This window comes from Ostrea edulis, chromosome 5 (genome assembly GCF_947568905.1).
Source record: "Ostrea edulis chromosome 5, xbOstEdul1.1, whole genome shotgun sequence".
Taxonomy (NCBI): Eukaryota; Metazoa; Mollusca; class Bivalvia; order Ostreida; family Ostreidae; genus Ostrea; species Ostrea edulis.
Window position 1 is genome coordinate 70,980,123 of NC_079168.1, and position 10,262 is coordinate 70,990,384.

Here is a 10,262-nt window from a genome sequence, read left to right on the forward strand (position 1 = left end):
TGATCATCTCATAACTCCTATAAGCAATACAAGAGAGAGGGTTGGGCAAACACGGACCCCTGGACAAACCGGAGGTGGAATCAGGTGCAGAGGAGGAGTAAGCATCCCCTATCGACCGGTCACACCATGAACGGCTTAAGAATCAGTATGAAACACGTCAGACAGCATTTGACCTAATGATAGGTTGTATTGGCAATCTAGATCGTTATAACGACCATAGAATTTGTGAAATGCAAGGTGAAGATAACGAACAGTGATCAATCTCATAACTCCTACAAGCAATACAAAATAGATAGTTGGGCAAACACGGACCCCTGGACACACCAGAGGCGGGATCAGGTGCCTAGGAGGAGTAAACATCCCCTGTTGACCGGTCACACCCGCCGTGAGCCCCATATACTGATCAGGTAAACGGAGTTATCCGCAGTCAAAATCAGTGTGCCAAGAACGGCTTAACAATCGGTATGAAACACGTCAGACAGCATTTGACCCAATGCGAGGTTGTATTGACGAACTAGATCGTTATAACGACCATAGAATTTGCGAAATGCTGACTTTAACGAGACTGTTGGAACCTCTGTACCATCAACTTGTTGTCAGTAGCCTGCTTCGATTTAAAAACTGACCATAATTAGAGCAAGATCTTGCGTATCGAATCAGTTGAGAGAACTGAACACCATATGCAAATGATAATGGGATATTGGTACAAAAATATGGGAAGTTGAAATCCTTCCGTTTGTCATAAGGTTGAGTTGTTAGTTTGCCATTAATATCTACTTTGAATAAAACATATCTTTAATATTAAATTAGGAGGCAGGCACAGTTTGTGTCAACATTTCTTCGAAATCATAGAACTCAAAAACGTAGATTTATGATATCATGTTTGATCTCGGTACGTCGTGTACGTGGATATATATATTATTACTACAGTAACTTGATCCGAAGAGTCGGATCACGTCGAGTTGACAGGCGCGGATCATCAGATCACACGAAACGCGAAGCGTCGAGTTTGATCTGATGATCCGCGCCTGTCAACGAGACGTGATCCAACTCTTCGGATCAAGTTACTGTAGTAATGATAAATTTATTATATAACCCCTTCTGCATTTAAAATCTACATTTATAAGATAATAAATGTAATCCAAATTATCAAAAACACATACATACCATGAAATTATATTTTGTGTACGCAGTTTTGTTTTGTGACGCGGTCAACATTTTCCACAAGTAACGTTGCGTTTATGCATTGTGACGTCATTGTGACGGCATCAGTTTCAGGGGATACTGATACGGAATCAGAAAACCACAGTGTGGTGATCCGGAAAACCGGATCACACGCTGTGAAATCCACAGTATCAAAGAATGATACATTGATGGGTATATAATAAATATATATTATTACTACAGTAACTTGATCCGACGAGTCGGATCACGTCGAGTTGACAGGCGCGGATCATCAGATCACACAAGACGCGAAGCGTCGAGTTTGATCTGATGATCCGCGCCTGTCAACGAGACGTGATCCAACTCTTCGGATCAAGTTACTGTAGTAATGATAAATTTATTATATACCCCCTATGTATTTTAAATCCGCATTTATAAGATACTAAATGTAATCCAAATTATCAAAAAATACAGACATACAGTGAAATTATGTTTTGTGTACGCAGATATACTTTTTTGTTTTGTGACGTGGTCAATATTTTCCACAAATAACGTTGCGTTGTTGTATTGTGACGTCATTGTGACGGCATCAGTTTCAGAGGATACTGATACGGAATCAGAAAACCACACTGTGGTGATCCGGAAAACCGGATCACACGCTGTGAAATCCACAGTATCAACGAACGATACATTGATGGGTATATAATAAATATGTGTATCATATGTTTTCCAAGCGCAATCTCGGTCTAATCATGCTGTTTTCCTTGGAAAAATGATAATCTGGACGATGTCTTCATGCACGTATGAACCTTTTTTCACGCATGCACATTGAACAAGTCGAAGAAGATCGGTTGTAGGAAAATGAATTTTCATTAGTAGATTATTTGACTTTAGGACATGATGGTGGATCTAAAATATCTAAAGCGTGTTTTCCAGTTACATGTATTTTGATATCAAAACCTTAAACGTTTTGAAAAAAAAATCTGCGCTGACTTAAGTTTCCAAAACTCTGAGTAGAAAGAGGGGAACATGTTTCAATGTGCGTTCTTAATAGTGTTTCTAAAGCTTTATCAAAATGTACTCTTTCCAAAATATTCAATGAAGTGTTATAATCTAATGTTTTATAACTGTTTTCTATAGGTATCTAACATCAGCTAGAAAATGCACATGTAAAATGAAGAATCACACGATTCAGAATTTTCAGTAATACGATCCCACGATATGCCTCGATATCGTTTTGAATGGTATAAACATTGTCTCAGTCAATTTTGTATTTTATTCTAACTTTGACTAATGGTAGGATTCCACGTGATGAATTACTGATCTTGAAAGGTCGGATTCTAAGCGAAAGGTAAAGATAACGAACAGTGATCAATCTCATAAAGAGATGATTCCACACAAGTACTCTGATGTTGAAAAGAAGGATATGCTGGAGTTCCTCATTAACAGTATCTTCGTAGTCTTTGGTGATCAGGTCTTCCAACAGTCTGTTAAAATTTCCATGGGCACAGATTGTGTTCCTTTGTTAGCTCACCTGTTTTTATATTAATATGAAGCGGAATTTATTCAAAAACTTCCACGTGAGAAGACAAAATATCTTGTGGCCTTCGAAGCAACATTTAGATATATCAACAACGTATTATCTATTCACAATGCTAATTTTCATTCATATGTCGATCGATATATCCCTGTGAACTCGAAATAAATGAAACCACAAAAAAGTCGTCCATTTCTGCTTCACACTGAGAAATTTTATTGAAAATAGATACTAACGGCAACTCAACTTTATGATAAACGGGATGATTTCAGCTTTCCCATTGTCAACTTCTCATCTTTACGTAGCAATGTTCCATTATCACCTGCATATGGTGTTTATATCTCTCAACTGGTTCGATACGCAAGAGCTTGTTCTGCGTCCGATAATTTTTTTCAAATCGAGGCAGGCTACTGACAGACAAGTTGATACATTGTCAGAATGGATAAAAAGTCTAAGAGGAATATCAAAATCCCGCATTAGACACATTAAAACAAAAGTACGTATGATCTATCCTTCTGTGTTAAGTAAACCAGAAGTGATAAAAGAATTAGATAGGTTACATGAGGAATATGTTTTGGTTCCAGCTGACAAAGCCTGTAACAACATTGTCTTTGCTTGTAAGGCTCATTATTACAACTGTATTTTAAACGAACTAAGCATTAATTCTACTTTTGGTAATCGTACTTATACTATAATAATAATAATGTCCTTTATTTAAACAGGATAGCACAATTAGTTTAAAACTAGTTTAACTTTTATACTCCAATTGCTCTTTTAAAAGATGAAATTCTTCAAAACCATGCTTCAGTGTTAGACACATTTGTTTTTTATATTTACTTTTTTTTAAACATACATACAATATATATATATATATATATATATATATATATATATATATATATATATATCCAAAATTGAAATAGAGTCTCAGTAATCGGATACTAATATTTAAAAAATATGAAAAGAAAACACAGAAATCCTCCGTAAAGCTTTAGCGCTTTCATTACATCTTCAGAAGCTTTACAAAAATGTATACATAGCAGTATCATAGTAACAGTGATTATGACGTCAAAGTAAGCGGAACGTTAAATGTCTATATTGTGACGTCATGGATAATGTACAACAATGATCTGGAAAAAGTACGGGGACATCATAGGCAATTATAAAAGACTATTAAGTTTTGGCTTTAGAATACCAATGAAATGTTTTTCTTTTTCCCGTCTCTGAATAGCACTGGCACATCTGAGTTTATAAAAGGGAAAATGTTAAATCGTTTTTTACCACACGTTTCCAGGTGTGCACTTAACTGGATTTGTCTGTATTCAGGTGTACTGATGTGCTGCTTATGTACACGTACACGGGCACGGAGAGTGTTGCCAGTTTCACCAATGTAATATTCCTTGCATCCAGGACATGTGATGGCGTATATGACATCCTTTGTATCGCATGACATGTTAGCATTAACTTTAAATTCTCGTCCGTTAAAATTATAACTGGTCCCTTCTGTAATGTAGTCACATGTACGAATCGAGGGTCCGTACACTTTGACACTGTATAAGTACGGTCATCTAATTGGGAGGAACAAAGTATTCTCTTACGATTTTTGAGCTGGCGTTTACGGTTAATAAAACGACAGTTCTTGTATATGCCTTTTGTTTGTTCATCTTCTCTAAGTACATGTAGCTTGTTTAATTCATAAACAATTGAATTCATGGTTTGATTTCTCGGATTATAAGTACATGTATGTACAAATGGTATTATTTCTCCGTCATTAGCACATCGTGTGTTTGAAAGTAGCTGTATCCTATCGCACTCCTTAACCTTCATTATTCCATCGTCTACAAGTTGTTCTGGGTATTTTTGGGTTAATAAATACAATTTTAATTCCTCCAAGCGGATATCCCTCGTATCGATATTGCTGACAATGGTACAAATCCTTCTTGCGAGTTTATATGGTATAGCTGTTTTAGTATGGTGGGGATGGCACGATCCGAAATGCAGGTATTGGTGTGTATCTGTGGGCTTATACTAAATATCCGTATGTAATCTGGTATTTTCTTTTAATATAAGAACGTCAAGAAATGGCATTTGCATATCATCTGTTTCCATCGTAAATTTGATATCCGAGTTCATTTGGTTTAGTAGATCGTAAAACTCCGATAACTTATCGACATCATCATCCCACAAAATAAAGCAATCATCTAAATATCTCTTCCATTTAGACTGTATATTATTTGCAAAATTTGCCCCCCACAACGTACATAGTTGATCATGGAACTTATGTTCTAGATAACCTAGGGTTAATGTTGCATAGGTAGGTGCTACTTTTGTCCCCATTGCAGTTCCCTTAATTTGGAGGTAATGATGGTCGGAAAAAGCAAACGAGTTGTTGTCTAGAACTAATTTTAGTGCTTCTAAAATAAAATCCTGTTGGAATCTGTCATCAAGTACATCGGGATATTTTTCCATCCAGAATTTTACCGCTTCCAATCCTAATTCTGAAGGAATATTAGTATATAAACTAATAACATCCAGAGTGACAAGTTTAGTGTTGGAGGTGACCTGAGTAGGTAAATGATTTATAAAATCCAGATCGTCTCTTACAGAGCTGGGTACTTTTTGGCAATGTGATTTTAAAAGTATATCCAATAAATGACTCAGTCTCTGCGTTGAACAGTTTGGTCCTCCTACTATGGGTCCGAAGGATAAGTCAGCTGGATCAAGATTTAATACATACACTATTTTGATTTGCTATGGCATCCTTAATAATTTTAGACTTGTGAACTTTAGGTAAACCATAGAATTGACTCTCTCGGAATTCAAAGTTTGTCAGGTAGTCCTGTTCTTTATCTGTTAAACCTTCCGATAGTGGTCCATATACTAGAGTTTTAATTTTTGTAATGGTTTTCTTCTCATGACAATTGTGTAGTCTATCATAAAAATTGTTGTCTTGTAACATTTGTAAAATTTTATTTTTGTAGAAATCCTTATTCATTAAGACAACTCCACCTCCAACTCGGCCTCTTTAATAATGATAGTAGGGTCATCACGGAGGTTTTTAAGAGCATTTTCCTCTTCCGTAGAGAGATTAGATTTAATATTCCTGGGTTTGTTTGGAAAATGAAGATGTTCTAATGTGTCGCAAACGGCATCCAAAGTTCTATTTCTTCCTCGTTTTGGATTAAACTTTGATTTATTTCTTACAATGTTTGTTGGCTCTGCCTCTGTAGACTCGGATTCAGATTCACTGGTCTCACTTTCATGAAAATATTCATATAGTCTGAGTCGCCGAGTATAGGCTTTAACATCCGTTTTAAGCTCTTGATTATTGACATGAGGTGTAGGGGTGTATTTTAGACCCTTAGACAGTAGTTTTATTTCGGAATCCGTTAGTTGTCTATCGGAAAGATTAAATGCTTTTGGTTCTGTCTTAATTATATTCCTGGGTGTATCCCTTGAATTGCTGTTGTTGATAACCGTGGTATTTGGTTCTTGTATCTCTGGCCTTGGCTTATTTTGCCTCCTCCTAAAAAATAGTTGCGTATCCCTCTTCCGATATACATGGTTCTTTCGTTTCTGTAAAAGTTTGGTGGACGTCTATTTCTACTATATCCTCGGTTATTTTCATTTTGTCCGCTATTGTCCTGATTCCGCCTGTTTATAGTTTTGTGATGCGTAGGAATCTGTCGATTTTGCGGAATAGCACTACGAGAGATTTGAGTTTTGGATTTAGAATTCTCCTATTGATTCTTATTTGTATTTTTTCGTTTTCCCGAAAATGAATTTATTCCTTTAGAAAATGATGGCCCAGGTGTATTTTCCATAGGGAGATCCACTGTAACTGTGGGAATATTTGTAGAATTTTTTTTTTCGGCGGACGCGTAACTTTTCCTAGAAGTTTGTCTATCATGCAATTGATGTAGTCTTGGTTTATTTGGTTTAATAACATCCTTACCATAATTCTTTTCATAATCCAAAAGCCATGATTCCCTATATTTCCATCTGTTGTATGAAGTTTGTTCCTCTTTAAGGCAATCAGATCTCCATGTATCTTGAAGTATTTCTAATATTCTACCATGTGCCTTAGTTTTCAGTATGCGCTCCATTTCTAGGTCAATCGACATAACTTTCTTATGGTTGTTTTCTGACCGCATCCTGAGTAACTGTATTTCCCCCGTCACACGATTCTTAGCTGTCTCAACTCTAACATTTCTTTGTTCAACCGGTTCTCCCAGAATTGGTTTAATTCTAAATTTCCTCGGGATTACGGGATTTTCCAGGCTTACCCATTTTTCATAATATTCTGCCCGATTGGCGTTACTTATTAGATGACCGTACTTATACAGTGTCAAAGTGTACGGACCCTCGATTCGTACATGTGACTACATTACAGAAGGGACCAGTTATAATTTTAACGGACGAGAATTTAAAGTTAATGCTAACATGTCAAGCGATACAAAGGATGTCATATAAGCCATCACATGTCCTGGATGCAAGGAATATTACATTGGTGAAACTGGCAACACTCTCCGTGCCCGTGTACGTGTACATAAGCAGCACATCAGTACACCTGAATACAGACAAATCCAGTTAAGTGCAAACCTGGAAACGTGTGGTAAAAACGATTTAACATTTTCCCATTTTATAAACTCAGATGTGCCAGTGCTATTCAGAGACGGGAAAAAGAAAAACATTTCATTGGTATTCTAAAGCCAAAACTTAATAGTCTTCTATAATTGCCTATGATGTCCCCGTACTTTTTCCAAATCATTGTTGTACATTATCCATGAAGTCACAATATAGACATTTAACGTTCCGCTTACTTTGACGTCATAATCACTGTTACTATGATACTGCTATGTATACATTTTTGTAAAGCTTCTGAAGATGTAATGAAAGCGCTAAAGCTTTACGGAGGATTTCTGTGTTTTCTTTTCTATATATATATATATATATATATATATATATATATATATATATAAAAGAACTTGTACAAAATGTTTATAACAAGCTACCAAAGGTATATGTATTATTCTTTTCTGTGTGAGAGAGATACAGACATGTTTTATATGAGAGAGAGAGAGAGAGAGAGAGAGAGAGAGAGAGAGAGATGCATATAGTCATTATCTAATAGATTAAAGGTACATATATATTGAATTTCTTTTTTTTTTTTTTTTTAAACACTCAATGAAATAATTGATTCCAGCGGTTCCAGCAGGTATCAAACAAATCTTTTTCACCATTTCTATATGCAAGATGTCTTTGAGTTTCATTAAATGTATTCATTAGCGATATCGCAAAACTTACATTCAGTGTCTTCCCTTTACAGCTCATAGTGTAGATATAATATTTAAGTTAAAGAAGAAGATTATTTTGTATAGTTTTCTTTTCATCCAAAAATAAAATTATTTTTGTTATTGATATTTGAAGATTGGTCTTTTGTTCAAAACAAACTTCAAATTCTCTTAAGAAATGCTGAACACTATCACATTCCCAAAACAAATGTTCAATTGTTTCTTCTTCTATCTAACAGAATGTACAATTCTTATCATCTCTAATTTTGATTTTGAATGAGGTTGAAGCTAAAATTTTGCTCAGAATTATGTATTGAAACCATTACAGTTTACAATTACTTGTAACTTTAAAGGGCAATCTGAAAATCATTTTCCATTCTGTGTCATTTAATTCAAATATTTCATTCCACTTTCTTTTACCAGTAGGTTCTGTGCAGTTTTCATTGAGAAGAGTATAAAATTGTCTTGATTTTTTGCATCGTAGAAGAGTATATATACTCGACATAATCAGAGGGTTTGTTTTGACTTTTTTCATCCATGTTTAAATAGCATTTATAACACTCATATGTTCTAAAACAATTAATTTTCACTTTTGGATAAATGTTACAGAAAGATTCATAAGTCACGAACAAACCCTCTTCATCAATAAGGTCATTAAGGTATTTAATATTATTGTGAAACATGGATTTATTAAGAAATACTTTCCTACCCACAAGAAAGTTAGAATTGTAAAATATTGGAGTATCTGCTGTGACTGTAAATGGATTTTGTTTATGCTGTAATCAAATACATCAATCCAAAATTTGTTTTTCACCGATGTCTTTATTTTTTTTATCTATTCTATTCCACATGTAGTAACTTTATCAATATCTAAATTTGGTATGAAATTACGCAAACCCCTATCTGAAAAAAAGAGTTGTCTCATCCAAAACAATTTTTAAAAGGCTATAAAAGCCTTTACATTGATCATTTTTATCTCACCATCTTTTAATTCTATGTTGAAAATGGCTCCACAAGAAAGAAAAGAATAGTTTATCTAATTCTTTACAATAGCTGTCATCGGGATTTGGAATTGCCATAAAAATATGATTTAATAGAGGCAAGACCAGAGTTTTGATAGCTATATATTTTCCTATCGGTGTCAAATGTCTTTTCTCCCATTAATTTAAGATTGATTTTATTCTGCTTAACTTTGGATGATAAGTTAGTTTTGACATGTTCTGTAACTCTATATCAAACTTAATTTCAAGTAGAGTAAACTTATAAGTCCCCGAATTCATATGAAAGTCTTTAGAAAGGGTATCCTGATTATTATTTTTTTTATCCAATCTATACTGTATTGGATTTTGAAAAATTAACTTTTAGTCCTGACATTTCAGAGAAGTGTTGCAATACTTTTTATTGTTTCTAGAAGAGATTCCTTGCTACCATCAAGTATAATTGATGTATCATCGGCTAGTTGTGAACTTTTCTTTCCATTATTATTTATAGTTATACCTTTAATACTTTTATTTCTCTTATTTGTATAGCTACAATTTCTGCACAAAGAAGAAAAATATAAGGTGATAAAGGATCACCTTGTCTACATCCTCTTTGAATGTTGAAAGATGCTGAGATATTGCCACTTTGGTTAATAGTAGATATGATGTTGTGATAGAATAATTTCACCCATTTATGAATATCAGGTCCAAACTTAAAATATACTACTCAAAATTTGATAAGGATCATAGATATTTTTCTGTTTAAAAATTTAATAACTGCATAACTGGCAATATTGTGTCCAAGTGAAATCAAAAACGTCTTCAACAAATTGCACGTGCATTTCATGCCATGGGAAATGCGTTTCTCATCACAGTTTATGCTTTTGCTACCATTGCACGATTTTCACTCAGGCATCGGTGTATGATTCTTTCTAAAATTTCAAACTCATTTGAGTGTTTACACTACGTTTATCAAGACAATGCCCCCTCAACGTGTAAGGCGTCGCCTGACGACAGAACAACTGGGCAGATGTATTGGAATGCTTGACGCTGGCTATTTACAACGTGACGTTGCAAATGCACTAAACGTCAGCCAGAGCGTTGTAAACAGGGCCTGGAACCGACAGAAAACTTTTGGTACAGCAGCACATCGACATGGGGGTGGTCGTCAGAGATCGACAACCCAACGCCAAGACCATTTCGTGGCTCTTCAGGCACGACGCCATCCCTTCTGGACAGCAACCAGCCTACGTAACGACCTCCTGAACGCCTCGGGGGTGAATGTGT